This window comes from Moschus berezovskii, chromosome 2, assembly GCF_049115385.1.
Source record: "Moschus berezovskii isolate FMDL1 chromosome 2, NW_MosBer_1.0, whole genome shotgun sequence".
Taxonomy (NCBI): Eukaryota; Metazoa; Chordata; class Mammalia; order Artiodactyla; family Moschidae; genus Moschus; species Moschus berezovskii.
The window spans coordinates 83048073-83065283 of NC_142461.1; the positions used below are offsets into that span (position 1 = coordinate 83048073).

The 17211-nt window shown below is 36.1% G+C and overlaps 1 protein-coding gene across 1 annotated transcript in view; it reads right to left on the reverse strand.

The window, feature by feature from the left end:
- The window catches only part of LRP1B (LDL receptor related protein 1B), a 2241805-nt gene that overhangs the window by 2094303 nt on the left and 130291 nt on the right, over window positions 1–17211 (reverse strand). The window lies entirely within an intron of this gene.

Genomic DNA, 17211 nt, shown 5'->3' on the forward strand with positions numbered 1-17211 from the left:
AAAATAGAGTCTGTATCTCAAAACATCTCTGTGGCTCATTATGTTTACCTTTCACCAGGAACAGTTTCAACTTTTACATGAATTCATTTAACCATTTGAAAATCCACTTTATGGTAACTCTATTATTATTCCTATTTTACAATAAATAAATTGAAGTACATATAGGTTAAGCAACTAGTCCAAGATGACCCAAATATTAAGTGAGAAAATTAGAACTGGAGCTAAATTTGGTTTGGCTCCAAAGGCCAGACATTTAACTACATAACTTGTCTCTGGTAGATGCACAGGCCTAAACACAATTTGATATCCTCATTGTGCATTAGGGTTGTTGTCTAATAGTTAGCACTTCTATTCTTCAGCATAAAAGCAAAATGCAAAGCAGCAAATATTTACTGAGTATCAGAGTGTCAAATAGAGAGTTCTACGCAGTGTAGGAAGGCCAGCACAGTGCTTTGCTTCACAGTCTCTGCTTAGTAATTATTTGTCAGTTGATTAGTGAGCAGGATACTCAATGAACTGACTGCAAAAACACCCTTGCAAATTCAAAGAAAATAAGGATACATTGCCATGCACATTAAAAAAGACAAAAATGGTGAAATAAGTTCCATTTTCTTCCCCTTGAATTACAGCAAAGTTCACTGGACACATTTTGCTATGTTCACTAGTGCAGATGTATTAAACCTTGACATTTTGAGGAACACTTCTAAAATATACATTGGTTTTATTAATACTGATGCATTCATGAACATGTTATGTATGCTACCATTTAAATTTCATACCAATGTTGGATGAAAGGGTATAAATGCATTATAAACATACTCTCAAATTAAGAGTGTGAGCCCAATGTTATCGGGTTCTGACAGCTTAATTTGTTGAGAATAGTGGGGTACATTTTCAAAGCCACATGCTCTAATTTAGCCATGCGGCTTCATGTTTATTTTAATGGCAGTTGCAGAGTGAAATCACCACAAAACACCCTGAGCACTTACCCAACTGTTTCTACTAAAGGAATGGGAACATTAATTGAACTAAAATTATACTTACCCCTAGCCAAAAGGATGTTCTCCAGCTTTAAATTCTATGTTCTTATGCTTTAGTAAAATATCACAAATAGGAATCAACATAAAAAAAAACTTTTAAAATTAATTATATACTGCATGTATCATGACTCAAAGTGTAACATATCTTAGGACATGAAGTAACAAATGTTGATCTATCAACATGTCAATATTTTCTTTAACAATCAGAATTCTAATTCATCATAACCATATTAATTATATTATCAAAAATCAGTGGCATAAAATTTGGAGAATTTTACCTCAACAGATAGTCTCTTTTCTCAAAACTATTAACATCATATCACAGACAAAATATGTTAATCTCACATTGGGTTTTAAAAATGGAAAGGACCACATCTCTAAATTAATGATTCATAAAATCATTTGCAGCTATTAGCCTATAAGGATAAGTGCTGGTAGCTCTTTTTATGTCACTACTTGGTGTGATATCATCAATTCAAAGTCTATCTCACATGGGATAATTTATATATATCACATAATTCATTGAGACTTGTCAGGCTTTTAAAATTTGCATTACCATGTACAATTATAAGTGTCACAATATGAAATAATATTCAGGCAGTGATTCTCTGAAAATTCCTTTAATTACCTGAGCCCAATCATGAGTCCTGTAAGCCATGAACTGCAAAGCTTATAAAGCTAGCAAGAGTTCTGTTTTGCCTTATACCCTTGGCAAAGCCCAGCTCTTTCGAAGGATGTGCACTCATTGCAATGTTTGGACCAAGTAGAAAAAAGAGAAATGCCATGGGCAGCAGGGAATATATGTACTTCCAGCTACTCTTTGCCAGGAAGCAGTGCAATCTCTCTGTCTGAATTTTATCTTGCCACTTAGAGAAATGAACATGTATTTGTACTTTTGTTCACACTAATGAAAGTGATCACAACAAACTGTGGAAAATTCTGAAAGAGATGGGCATACCAGACCACCTGACCTGCCTCTTGAGAAACTTGTATGCAGGTCAGGAAGCAACAGTTAGAACTGGACATGGAAAAACAGACTGGTTCCAAATAGGAAAAGGAGTGCGTCAAGGCTGTATATTGTCACCCTGCTTATTTAACTTATATGCAGAGTACATCATGAGGAATGCTGGGCTGGAAGAAGCACAAGCTGGAATCAAGATTGCCAGGAGAAATATCAATAACCTCAGATATGCAGATGACACCACCATTATGGCAGAAAGTGAAGAGGAACTAAAAAGCTTCTTGATGAAAGTAAAAGAGGAGAGTGAAAAAGTTGGCTTGAAGCTCAACATTCAGAAAACGAAGATCATGGCATCTGGTCCCATCACTTCATGGGAAATAGATGGGGAAACAGTGGAAACAATGTCAGACTTTATTTTGGGGGGGCTCCAAAATCACTGCAGATGCTGATTGCAGTCATGAAATTAAAAGACGTTTACTCCTTGGACGGAAATTTATGACCAACCTAGACAGCATATTAAAAAGCAGAGACATTACTTTGCCAACAAACGTCCATCTAGTCAAGGCTAAGGTTTTTCCCGTGGTCATGTATGGATGTGAGAGTTGGACTGTGAATAAAGCTGAGCACCTAAGAATTGATGCTTTTGAACTGTGGTGCTGGAGAAGAGTCTTGAGAGTCCCTTGGACTGCAAGGAGATCCAACCAGTCTATTCTAAAGGAGATCAGTCCTGGGTGTTCATTGGAAGGACTGATGCTAAAGCTGAAGCTCCAATACTTTGGCCACCTCATGCGAAGAGTTGACTCACTGGAAAAGACTCTGATGATGGGAGGGATTGGGTACAGGAAGAGAAGGGGACGACAGAGAATGAGATGGCTGGATGGCATCACCGATTCGATGGAGGTGGGTTTGAGTGAACTCCAGGAGTTGGTGATGGACAGGGAGGCCTGGCATGCTGTGATTCACGGGGTTGCAAAGAATCGGACACGACTGAGTGACTAAACTGAACTGAATTGAATGAAAGTAATGTGAACATGCTTTAAGATTTCAATTCACAAGTCCTTACAACACCTTTCTTTTGAAAGAAAGTGATAAACATCCTTTAGTTAATAAAAATTCAGGTATCAAAGGCAATTCATGTATATTTATGATAATAAAATACAAATAATCTTAATCACTCTCTGTACAGACATAATTGGTCGTTGAAGCTCACTAGGCCTTGAACACAAGGCAGTATAAATCAATGTGATTCTTTAAAATTTTACTGAAAACTTATTATACAAATTTTTCTAGAAAGTGTTAATATAAACTGTTTAATACAAATGCAGAAAAGTGGTCAATATACCTTCTAATCCTGTAATCCCCAAAGCCAGAAAGAATATAAATGAGTGATACACACACATGCAAAAATCATATTATTTAGAAGAAAAAAACCTGAAAAATAAAAAAGCTAAGCATCATTGTGGTTCAGTTGCTAAGTCATGTCCTACTCTCTGTGATCCCATGGACTGCAGCACACCAGCCTTCCCTGCCCTTCACTGTCTCCCGGATTTGTTCAGCATCATGACCATTGAGTTGTTACGCCATCCAGTCATCTCATCCTCTGCTTCCCCTTCTCCTTTTGTTTCCATCTTTCCCAGCATCAGAATCTTTTCCAATGAGTCATTCCTTCACATTTTGGTATGTTGCAAAAAAACAAGCTAACTGGTAGTGAGCGTAACTAGACAAGCCCAGTCATGTCTCTAAATAAAAATAATAACTTTGGCAACAATTTCTGGGTCTCAGTTTGCTAATATTCTGAACATATCGGCATTACTATATTTTAAAGGTAATACTGTGACTTACTGGGCTACCCAGGTGGTACAAGTGGTAAAGGAGTACCTGCCAATGCAAGAGACAGAAGAGATGTGGATTCAGTCCCCGGGTCAGAAAGATCCCCTGGAGGAGGAAATGACAACCTGCTCCAGTATTCTTGCCTGAAGAATCCCATGGACAAAGGAGCCTGTTGGGTGACAGTCCATGGGGTCACAAAGAGTCAGACACAGACATGACATGACTGAGCAAGCAAGAGAGCATGAGTGCAAGCATAATAACTTAGTATTTTACGACTTTTGGCAAGTTGCTCAGTTCATCAAACTGAGCTTCTCACATGGGGGAAACAGAGGTAGTAATAATTGTCTCCATATCATTAGATTACTGTAAGAACTGAGTTATTTTTTACAAAGACCTGATGCCTAGAGATCTACATGTAGCAATTATGTTTATTAGTGCTGTGTGCTCCAAGAAACACTAATTTTGTTGAAGGTTTTGGCATATAAATAAATAGCTGAAGTAAATAAATAAATTTATTTATTTTTACAGATTTATTGAAGTATAGTTAACAAAACTGTAAGATATTTAAAGTATAAATTGTGATGATTTAATATACATATACATAATGAAAGTTTTGCCCCCATCTAGTCCCATAACCTCCAATATTTATCTTGTTTGTTTGTTTGTTTTTGGTGAGAACATTTAAGTGTTACTCTCAGAATACATTTATTTCTATAGCCAAATAAAATAAACAGCTCTACACTGAAAAAGTTTTGAACATGACATGCTAATAGTCAATTATTTTTTCTTTCATAATGTACAACAGCTTGTAATAAGATGCACTGTACATCTCCAAGAGGGAAATATTACCCTACATTATTGGACTGAAATACTTATTTCAGAGAACAACTGGTAGGAAGAATTTTCTGCCAAAGCCACTCTGGAAAATATTTAAAATGATGATCTCTGAGCTAACTGGGGTTTATAATACCGATATTTCAGGTTACATGAAACACCTTTCAGAATCTTGCTTCCTTTGCTCCATTTTAGAATTAGAATAAGTATCAATGAAATAGGAGCTGTGTGCTCAGGGCAGTTGTAAGGAAGAGGGAGCCTCCAGCTTTAATTTCCCTGTTTCAGTTTCCTAGGTGGCATTTACGATTTGGGTGAGCAGGTTTTTCAGGTTTGAATCTTCCTTTTCCAGAACTTAGATTCCTTTTTGAGATATTGAGACTTAAAACCCTTGTGGCTTTTGAGTATTCAAGCTGAGGTCTGGAGTTGAGTTTGTAGATCACATTACCAAGCAGTCTTTTGAGCCACCAGGACTCTGATCAATTATTGTCCTAATCAATAGTCATTATTTTCCCCTTGCCTTTTCTTAATTTCTTAAAATATATCCTAATGAAACAGATACTTAAATTACTTAGAGCTGATTATTTAATACTTCTAATACACAGTTGCAAGAATACAAATTACTTGCTTAAAGTCTTTGCTACAAAAGAAACCCTGTGAATGCTTCAAACAGGCAATTCCTTAAGTTGGTTCAACTTTTTTCCCAAATAATAATTTGAATTTGTAGCTTTATATTTACTTCACAAAATAAAGTAATTAAGTAGACATTGCAATACAACCCCTCTCATTTGTAGATTTTATTTTCCTTTCTCATTTCATTATTTTATGCATAAAATTAGTTTTCTAATTCTAGTCGGGAATAATTGTTCATACATACAAGGCACTGTGTTCAGTGTGTAACTGTCCTATGATTAAGTATTGATATCTATCTGTTAAAAAATGAGGAAACTGAGCTATTAAAAGTTGACCAAATTGATCAGAGGTTACTGTGTCTGAGGCTATTGGTACTATATGATAGCTATTAATATAGTTGTTTATAGACAGATGATTAAAATATAAAAAGTATGTTACTTGTCCACATTCTCTTAGCTAACAAGTGCTGGGGTGAGGAGTTGAACTTCTGGTAAAACAGAAGCAAGTATGGCAACTAGGAGAAAGGATTAATCAGACAGCTCTATGATTTTAATTCTAGAGTGACCTAGGATAGAAAATGGTTGTTGTTATGAGAAATATAACAAGGCTGATGCAGAGAAGAAAAAGGCTGACATAATGATGGAAGAAAATATATATATATATATTTTTTCTATACATATACTATACATTTAGTGCAAACTACCAGATTCAAGGATTTTTAATTAGCTGTAAAACATTATGCTGTAATAGGAATTCGCACAATTTTGTTTTCAAATAATGTGGAAAGTTCATAGAGAATACCTATTCATGGAAAATTGACTAGTTAACAGTTTTATAACATTCATAACACTCAGGGCATTTTCCAGGAGGAGAAAATTGGGTTATTAAATGGCCGACAGTTTTCTCTGAAGCCCCATGGATTGTGTTTTATTAAGGTTGATACTTTCAAGTTATTCTGATTTTATTGGCAGTATACGGTAACCCACTCCAGTATTCTTGCCTGGAGAATCCCATGGATGGAGAAGCCTGGTTAGGCTACAGTCCACGGGGTCGCAAAGAGTCGGATACGACTGAGCGACGGGACATACATACATACATAGTATATACATGAGGCATGAGGTATCCTGGTTTTCAAATGAACTACTCCCCTGATGTTACAATATTTAATGCAGGCCAAGATACTCTGATAAAAAGTCATTAATTATTTTATTCATGGAGCACTGAATGAAAGAAAACTGTGAATAAATGTGAATCTTAAGATTATTGATTAAGTTATGATTGTAATGCTATAATTCATTTTTAAAGGAATTTATTAAAAATAATTTATACAACTTGCAAATCCATTTTAATATGTGAAGCCTAATTTTATTTCAATAGTTATCCACCATTTTGAGTCTGCTGTTGGCACTTTCTTGACAAAAATGCACCCCAAATTCAAGTCACTAAAGTAGAAAAAACACTCTGATTTGGAGAACCATCTTGTACTATTTTTTCCCTTTCTTTTCCTCTCATGAAATGAATGACACATACATAGTATTGCAATAGATGAGGGTTTGTTTGAATAAGTGAATAGATAAATACAAACAAAACAAATGCTTAAAAATATCAATGATAAAATTATCTTCTGAAAATTGGGCAGAAATTTTCATTGTAAAGATAAAAAAATGAATGAGAACATCAGTCAAGAATAAATTCCATTGATAGGGAAAAAATACCATAGATTTAATCCCTGCATTTCATTAATTTCCAGTGGCATATAAAGTAAGACTACTTGCATTTTTGTTGTCTTTGGTAATTCAATAAGGTTTGTCAATTAACATTAATATTTACACTAATTACAAATATGTAATAGAAGGGTTAATCAAAGCATTCTGGAAAACAACATCCAACCATTCAATTTAAAAAAAAACGCGTAACTCGTAGTTTGTCATACTTCTGGCAAGCTAACTAAAGACTGGCTTCTTGTATGTTAGGTGGTTATGAAGTTGACAGCACACTAAACATCTTCTCACATATGCAAATTAAGTGCACTCATATGCAATTCACATGCATCACTTACTTCGCACTTTGGTGCTTTTAGAAGTTTATGTGGAGTTGATGCCCCATCTCCTTTGATTCATTCACAGCTTGGATTATTGATTATCCATTCTAAAACTGAAACAAACTGGAAGGCTGGAAAGGCTGGAGAACCTGGCAGCCAACTGCCATCAATGCACAGTGATTTCGCAGAAAGTTAAAATTCTTAGCTAAATTATAGTTTCTATGATTGTTTGAAAGTTTTTTTAGAGGGTAAGTTCTTTTTTATTTTTTCCTATTTAAAACTTAGAAAGACTAGGCCCTTTGTTGTATACTGGTATACTTTCCAAGAAAAACTATTGGTCTTCCTACAGTACTGATGGCTGATATTTTTGACTGGGTTTTAAAGTTGGAAACATGGCACTCTAGACTAAATTTTTAATGTGTTTTCATAATTCAAATGGAGGTAGGAGATCACTTTACAGATTGCTGCCAAACTTTGTTTTAAAATACACTTATAAAAATATTCAGAACTGGAATCTAAAATTGAATTTTCTGTATATTTTTTCAGTAATTAACTCATCTCTGTAAAAAAAAAAATGAAATAAGAGAAAATGGGCTAGATTATGTCTACAAAAACCATATTTGCCTCCAGATCAGACTTTCCTACCTCTAATAAAAATAATAATATCTTGAGTCAAAAAAGCAAGCCCTAAATAATTTACATTAGTTCTTTTAAACTCAGATGATTTTAAATTTAGGAGAAAAGTTACGGAATTTTCTTTCCTTTGGGTTTTAAAGCATCTAATGAGTTCTCTGTTCATTTTATAATTAGAAGCAAAATGTTATAACTCCCTCTTGTAGAAAAATTTCTCTTCCTAGAGATCAAATCTCAGAAATATAACTTTCAAGGATATTGTGCCTTTTGTTATAATTCAATGTCAAAGTTCTAGATGTATCCAACTGATGATAAAATAACAAGGATTCTATGCTAATGAGTATTTTTGTAGATAAATTGATCAGGGTAGCAGAAAGTCTTACTTTATTAGCAATTAATGTTTGCCAAGCAAAAGTAGAAACAGGGTCATTCAGCTACAGAATACAAACTTGTCCAAAGTGTACTTTACCTATCAAAACCTGACACCAACCAGAAAAACAAGATATAATTTATTTTCTGTACCTCTCACAGCTGACAACTTAAATTTGGCATGGTTATTTTCATGGAAGAAAGAGTCCTAGGTAGGGCCAGATCAAAATAAATTGTCTTTAATTAACTCCTATTCTTTCTTTTCACAGTCCATCCTGAAAACCAGTGTTGGCATCCCACTCTTCACTAAACAGATGGTAGAACTTTGTTGTGACTCAGAATTATGTAGTAGCTTCACTATCAAATGGACAAGGGCATGATTCCCACCATTATCATTTACTGGCTCTGCAAATGTAAGTTATTTAACCTCACTAAGTTGGGCTTCCCTGGTGGCTCAGAGGTTAAAGCGTCTGCCTCCAATGCAGGAGACCCGGGTTCAATCCCTGGGTCGGGAAGATCCCCTGGAGAAGGAAACGGTAACCCACTCCAGTATTCTTGCCTGGAGAATCCCATGGACGGAGAAGCCTGCTAGGCTACAGTCCACAGGGTCGCAAAGAGTCGGACACGAATGAGCGATGGAATGAAATGGAATGGAATGGAAGCTTGATTTCCTCATTAAATTTACCAGGATTATGATCCTTACATCAGTGGGTTGTGAGGAGAATTATATAAAATAAGGTTTGTATAATCTAGTGGTGCCTAAACACTAGTATAGTTTACCCACAGTTCACTAGACCATTTTCCTTAAGTGTCAATTGGTAGGACTTTGTCTCTCTTCCATTCTTGACTCCCTATTTGTGTGCTCAGTCACTCAGTCATGTCCTAGTCTTTGTGACCCCATGGACTATAGCCCACCAGGCTTCTCTTTCCATGTAATTTCCAGGCAAGAAACTGAAGTGAGTTGCTATTTCCTCCTCCAGGGGATCTTCTGAACCCAGGGATCGAACACAAGTCTCTTGTGTCTCCTGCACTGGCAGGTGGATTCTTTACCACTGCCCTACCTGGGAAGCCCCTGAATCCCTATAAGAAGTTCTAAAAGGAAACAAAGAGAGTACTTTATACATGATTAGGGCAGAAAGTGAAGAGGAACCAAAAAGCCTCGATGAAAGTGAAAGAGGAGAGTGAAAATGTTGACTTAAAGCTCAACATTCAGAACACTAAGATCATGGCATCTGGTCCCATCATTTCACCAGAAATAAATGGGGAAACAGTGGAAACAGTGTCAGACTTTATTTTGGGGGGCTCCAAAATCACTACAGATGGTGATTGCAGCCATGAAGTTAAAAGACGCTTACTCCTTGGAAGGAAAGTTATGACCAACCTAGATAGTATATTAAAAAGCAGAGACATTACTTTGCCAACCAAGGTCCATCTGGTCAAGGCTATGGTTTTTCCAGTGGTCACATATGGATGTGAGAGTTGGACTGTGAAGAAAGCTGAGCGCCGAAGAATTGATGCTTTTGAACTGTGGTGCTGGAGAACATTCTTGAGAGTCCCTTGGACTGCAAGGAGGTCTAACCAGTCCATCCTAAAGGAGACCAGTTCTGGGTGTTCATTGGAAGGACTGATGCTGGGCTGAAACTCCAATACTTTGCCACCTCATGCAAAGAGATGACTCACTTGAAAAGACTCTGACGCTGGGAGGGATTGGGGGCAGGAGGAGAAGGTGACGACAGAGAATGAGATGGCTGGATGGCATCACTGACTCGAAGGACATGAGTTTGAGTGAACTCCGGGAGTTGGTGATAGACAGGGAGGCCTGGCGTGCTGCGATTCATGGGTTCGCAAAGAGTCGGACACGCCTGAGCGATTGAACTGAACTGAACTGAGGGCCTTAATGCCACTGGTAACAGTTCTTATTAGGCTATCCAAGTGGTAGCATAGCACTTGGGTTCCTATTTCACTATTGAACTAAGATTCTTTGTTTTCTGCAGTTTATCTTCATGTGTTTCCCCACCAACTTCTATGGAGATGTAACTCAATTCCTGGACAGAGAGCTCTCAGTAGTGATAACCAGAATTGTTAAAGAGGGGGCCCTTGTGACACAGTCTGTTAGCTTTGCTCATAGTCTGGACCTCTTTCCACGGAACAGGATTCAAATGCAGGTTCATACCATATACTCCCCTGAGTTCTCTGAGTCAAGGAGCAGAGACTAGCTCATTCTTCCAGATGCCATGTTTGGACACTGTGACCTTTTTTAACATTATTTCAGGGGGCTTGTTTTTCTCCCTGGTATCTGGCTTCCATTAGATCCATCCCCAAACTCCTATTATTAAAAGATTTGAATTGCTTTCAGTGAACTTCTGTTCCAAAGAAGAATCAGAACTTCTGGCTGGACACCTGGTTTGGACCAAGTATGTGATTATCATTGTGAGAATTTATTTTTTCCACTGTGCTCTTAAGAGGTGGTAGGGAGGAGCAGGGAGGAGGGAATGTCTACCTGAATCTCAGTTTTTACCCAACATAGAGACCTCTGCATACATTATACATGTAAAGTTCCTGGTATAGAGTAGGCATTTGATTTAGTAGTTGATATATTTTCCTTTTCTTGTCCTCCATGCACCATTGGGTAGAGTGTCTTATAAGAGGATAGCAAGTGGCATAATATTCCTTTATCCACTGCTAAAGAGACCACCTCTGGGATAAACATTAATCATCATGAAGATGGAATCATGTTGCTCTCCACTTCATGCATTGTGCTGTCTTAATTATGACTCCTTTCTTTTGACAATAAGGTTAAAAATATTAAGCATGTTCAACTGAGAACATATTTGTTCCTCCTTCTAGAAAGCCTTTAACAATTACTTGATTGAAGATCTGAGCTGTAGGTAGCTGTAATTTTGCAGACTCGTTATATTATTTCTGGCTTATTTAAGTGTTGACTCATTTTGTACTGTCTGAGAGCTGAAAAGAAATCGTTGGGGAAAGGCTAAAAATATCTTTGAGTTTTCCTTCTATTGCTTCAATTTGATTTTTCTGATGTATGCTAAAAATCACATTCTACGCATTAAGGAATCTAGAAATCTTTTGAAAGGAGGAAAAACTCTTCCTCTTTTCTCCTAGTGCTTTGTGTCGTTTGATAATATACACGAGTAGCTCTAATACTCAATCATTTCCCAAATCAAATTTGACTGTCGAATGGGGTTTAATTTACATGATGATATAATTCTCACACCAGAAAGCATAGTAACACTTTTTCTTCTGAGGTTAATGGTGATCTAGCCTAAGACTCAAAGATAATTACAAGGAATGTGCTTCAGGTGACAAAGTAGTTTTGACAATCCCAGATTATTGATAGCTTTTTAATTATATTTCTCTCCACCATAGGAGGCTATATGCTTTCTGCTTAATATTTAAAGGCCTGCTGTTGCATTTTGAATATTAATGTCTATTGTAATCTATACTTTTAACTTATTGATACTCCAGATGCATGAAACTTCACCCTACTGTTCTATAACACTTGAAATTAAATGAAACTCTGGGTTACTCTTAGTGTGTGTGTGTGTGTGTGTGTGTGTGTACATGAAATTGAAAAGACTATCAACTAGAAAATATTTATTGATTCTATTGTCTTCTTACTTGATATTTTCTGACATATAATGATTTTTAATTTAAAATATTTTTGTTTTGTCTTTACGTGAGAGATCATCACTGGAAAAGGGTTTAATACTGAAAGGGTGAACAACCGAGGTTTCAAAATTAGTTAAAGTTAATGGAAACAACAGCAAAATGAAAATATATTTTATGCAGAATCACTTATTCTTCTCCATGTACCTGGATATTTTGCTAAAACAAATACATTTTTATAAAGTTCAGTTCAGCGCAATCACTCAGTTGTGTCTCTTTGTGACCCCATGAAATGCAGCACGCCAGGCCTCCATGTCCATCACCAACTCCCGGAGTTTACTCAAACTCATGTCCATTGAGTCGTTGATGCCATCCAACCATCTCACACTGTGTCGATGCCTTCTCCTCCTGCCTTCAATCTTTCCCAGCATCAGGGTCTTTTCAAATGAGTCAACTCTTCACATGAGTTGGCCAAAGCATTGGAGTTACAGCTTCGGCATCAGTCCTTCCAATTAGTATTCAGGCCTGATTTCCTTTAGGATGGACTGGATGGATCTCCTTGCAGTCCAAGGGACTCTTAAGAGTCTTCTCCAACACCACAGTTCAAAGGCATCAATTATTTGGTACTCAGCTTTCTTTTTGGTCCAAATCTCACATCCATACATAACCACTGGAAAAACCATACCTTTGACTGGACAGACCTTTGTTGGCAAAGTAATGTCTCTGCTTTTTAATATGCTATCTAGGTTGGTCATAATTTTTCTTCCAAGGAGCAAGTGTCTTTTAATTTCATGGCTGCAGTCACTATCTGCAGTGATTTTGGAGCCCAGAAAAATAAAGTCTGTAACTGTTTCCACTGTTTCTCCATCTATTTCCCATGGAGTGATGGGACCAGATGCCATGATCTTGGTTTTCTGAATGTTGAGTTTTAAGCCAACTTTTTCACTCTCCTCTTTCACTTTCTTCAAAAGGCTCTTTAGTTCTTCTTCGCTTTCTGCCACAAGGGTGGTGTCATCTGCATATCTGAGGTTACTGACATTTACTCCTGACATTTACTCCTGGCAATCTTGATTCCAGCTTGTGCTTCATCCAGCCCAGCATTTCTCATGACGTACTCTGCATATAAGTTAAATAAGCAGGGTGACAATATACAGCCTTGATGTACTCCTTTCCCTATTTGAAACATGCTGTTGTTCCATGTCCAGTTCTAACTGTTGCTTCCTAACCTGCATACAGATTTCTCAAGAGGCAGGGCAGGTGGTCTGGTGTTCCCATCTCTTTAAAAATTTTTCAGAGTTTGTAAAGTAGTAGAGAACTATTTTTAAAAACCAATATATTTATTATTTTCTTTATCTTTAAGACTAAATCAACCAAAATTTTAAACTATTTTCTTCCAAATAAGGTAAGTCTGAGTATTAATTTTGACGTGAATTTTGATCCAATACTTAACTGATTTACAATATTTTATTAGTTTCAGGTATACAACATAGTGTTTCAATATTTTAATTGATTATAATCCATTTAAAATTATTACATTATAAAAGCTGAAACTCCAATATTTTGGCCACCTCATGCGACGAGTTGACTCACTGGAAAAGACTCTGATGCTGGGAAGGATTGGGGGCGAGAGGAGAAGGGGACAACAAAGAATGAGATGGCTGGATGGCATCACCGACTCGATGGACATGAGTTTGAGTGAACTCTGCGAGTTGGTGATGGACAGGGAGGCCTGGTGTGCTGTGACTCATGGGGTCGCAAAGAGTCTGATACGACTGAGTGACTGAACTGAACTGAACTGAATGGCTATATTTCCCTGTTGTGTAAATATATCTTTGCTGCTTATTATTTTTATACATAGTAGTTTGTTCCATTTTTAAGTTGATGTTATTCACACAATTAGCCACATGAAAGCTGAAAATTTTAGTCATATATCCTTATGTTTGATTATATTAAATCAAATCAATTTGTACTCTGCATCCTCATTTTGTCAAGATTATATTCTTCACTTCATAAAAGCTATTCTTAGCACCCGATTCTTCACTCAGAGCCAAATTATGATGTGTTTGGTCAGATACATATAATTTGTGGTTTATATAAAGAAATGGAATTGCAACCTCTTCTCTGTCAGACTATTATAATAACAATTATAGTACATAGAGATTAGTGATATTTATGATTACCTGCTTTAGCACCATCATTCAACAACAACAAAAAAAAGAAAAGTGATGCCCAAGACACAAAGTGGTATGCCCAAGGCCATGCAGTTATTTAGTTACAAAATGTAGTGAAGTCTGATCACCTGGATCAATTAGCATTCCACCACACCATTTATATTAATAAAGCTATTATTTGTTTAAATTTTTCTTGTGTGGCTTATAATCTTTACAATCCACTTTTAGAAATTAAATGATCAAAATAGAATCTTTAGATTTTACAAAGACAGATAAAGCAGTAGAGTTTTTATAATACTAAATCCAAAATGTTATCTTCTCTAGGCTCCAAACTCTCATCAGCAAATGGAGCAAAGTTTGAGGAGGGTTTTATGATAGCACTTCGATAGAGAGAGAGAGGGATTAGAAAAATAGTGCAGAGGTTGGAAAACACAGGGCAGATGTAAGTAGAAGAAAATGGAATTAATGCCTAGCATGTGTCTTTTTATTAGGTAGCTGCTACGTGCCAATCACTGTGCTTGTGATTAGGATAAGGATACTAAGGCTTTGGGTACTAAAATAACTTGTTCAGTTCATTTAATTTGTGGGTTTGAGAACAGAATTCAAAGCAAGCTACTATGTTTTGCTCAAATAGATAAAATTGGGAATAAGACTGGAAAGTGGAAAAGGGGATGGAAAGGACATAGCTTGCCAATCCTTAAAAGTAGCAAAGGTAAACCACTAAAGATTTACCTTCAAAACAAAACAAAAACAAACAAAAGGAGCTCTTCTCATAGGAGAATGATGGTGGAATATAAAACCTAATCTAAAAGAATGTTAATTTACTGATTGCAAAAGGAACTGTAATCGAATTTTACAATAGATTAGTCAAGAAAGTAATGGGACTAATAAGTTTTGATCAGTATGAACTTTGAAGGCTTTTAGCATACACAGATGGATACAAAATATGGAAAGTTTCTCAGACATGCAATATCATACTCCTCAAATAAATCACTTACCCTTAATAAAATGTATAGCTTGAAAGTGAAGGAAAAACTTTGGAGAGTTTTTGAAGAAAGAAGACTTGGGGTCTGACTGAGAAGAAAAAATCAGTACAAACAAGTACTCTCACGAATGAATACTTGTCACTTGAATACCCTTAGAGAAGTGTTAATTAAAATTAAACAAATAAGAGAGACTAGATGATATATAGGTAAGAGGAAATTGAAAGAAAAGATGATGGAATGTGTTTCTATTTTTGAAGCTTTTAGTCTGGAATTCTAATTATCACCCATGTTTTTAAAAATGAACTATTGAATTGTGAATAGAGATAAGGAAAATTAGGGTTGAAAATATGTTTTGGAGTCAATTTCAAGAGTTAGAGTTGAAACTGAAAATAAATCATCACTGAGGGAAGAAGTATGTCAAGTTAGAAATTGTTATCAGAAATTCTAAATGCCCAATTTTATGTGAAAAGAAAGAATAGAAAAAAAAAAGAGAGTGAGAGAGAAATTGTCACAAAGCAGTAAAAGCAGGTTAGAACCATGTCACAAAAACCTTTCGAAGATGTCGATGGCTGACTATCAAATATTGGAAGCACACCCAGTACAAGGAAAACTGACAGTTAATTGGAAATGGCTACTGTGTGATCATGGTTACCATTGTGAGCCCTGGAAAGGGGTGATGACACAAACTAAGGACTGCAGAGAAGATAGGTGGTGAAGAATTAGGAAGGGCAAGAAACAGACCAGCAGTTCCCAAAGACTGTGTCAGAGCCTTAATTAATTTGAGAAAGACATTTTCACTGATCGAAATGGCAGGGGGAGGGGAATGAAAACAAATCATAAGATTCTATAAATATTTATTTCCTACATTGGGAGTTTAAGTCATTTTCTTAACACAATTATAGTAATGAGAGATAATTATGTTTAATCATTTTCTTATGGTAAAGCAAAACTGTTAGCAACTGTGAATTGATTCTAAATTTTATTTCATAGATATAATTCTTTTCTTTGGAGAAGACTCTTGAGAGTCTTAGACTGCAAGGAGGTCAAACAGGTGCATCCTAAAGGAAATCAGTCCTGAATATTAATTGGAAGGACTGATGCTGAAGCTGAAACTCCAATACTTTGGCCACCTGATACGAAGAACTGACTCACTAGAAAAGACCCTGATGCTGGGAAAGATTGAAGGCAGGAGGAGAAAGGGACGACATAGAATAAGATGGTTGGATGGCATCATTGAATCGATGGACATGAGTTTAAGCAACCTCCAGGAGTTGATGATGGAGAGAAAAGCCTGGTGCGCTGCAGTCTATGGGGTTTCAAAGAGTCAGACATCACTGAGTGGCTGAAATGAACTGAACTGAATTCGTCAACAGGACTCTAAAGTTACATGGACTCAAGGAGAATACTACCTTTATGGAAGAATAATTGTGGATGTGAATATAAGAAGACAGTACCTAGATGAGGTGACTGGGCTACTCTAGAGGTTTATAAAATGGGGGTGGGGTGAAGGGTAGAGAAAAATACTGAATATTCATAATAGGAGAATTAGTTAATAGATTTTGTAAAGGTAAGAAGGAATGATATAAATACAAAAGACAGAAATATTAGCTTCAGAAAGATTGCTACTTAACCCTTTGAGGCAGGAGTTTGATGAAATTGATGCTATAATTTAGTGTACGTCTTTGTTTTCCACAAAGTATTTTCCTTTTTACTTAATATCCATGTAGAAACAAAACACGAATTGTGAATAAAATTTAAAGTGAGAAATAAACCTTTTGTTGTGAATATATATGTGTAATGAATATAATAAAACATGTATTAACAATACATTATTCTCTCCCAGTAATACATATTGTATCCCAGATTTACCTGGTTTTAAATGTGGTAATTCATAGCTATGTTTGTCATTGCTCAGTCTTTCAAGTTCCCACACCTTGCAACAGACTTCACAAGATAGGTATTAATAAATATTGTGTTGAATTATAGACAAATATTTGCAAATTATTCAGGGTGGAGCAACAATTCTATTTGTGCACATTTATTTCTTACATGTCATAATTTTGGTGTTTTTATAATTATCTTATTTTAC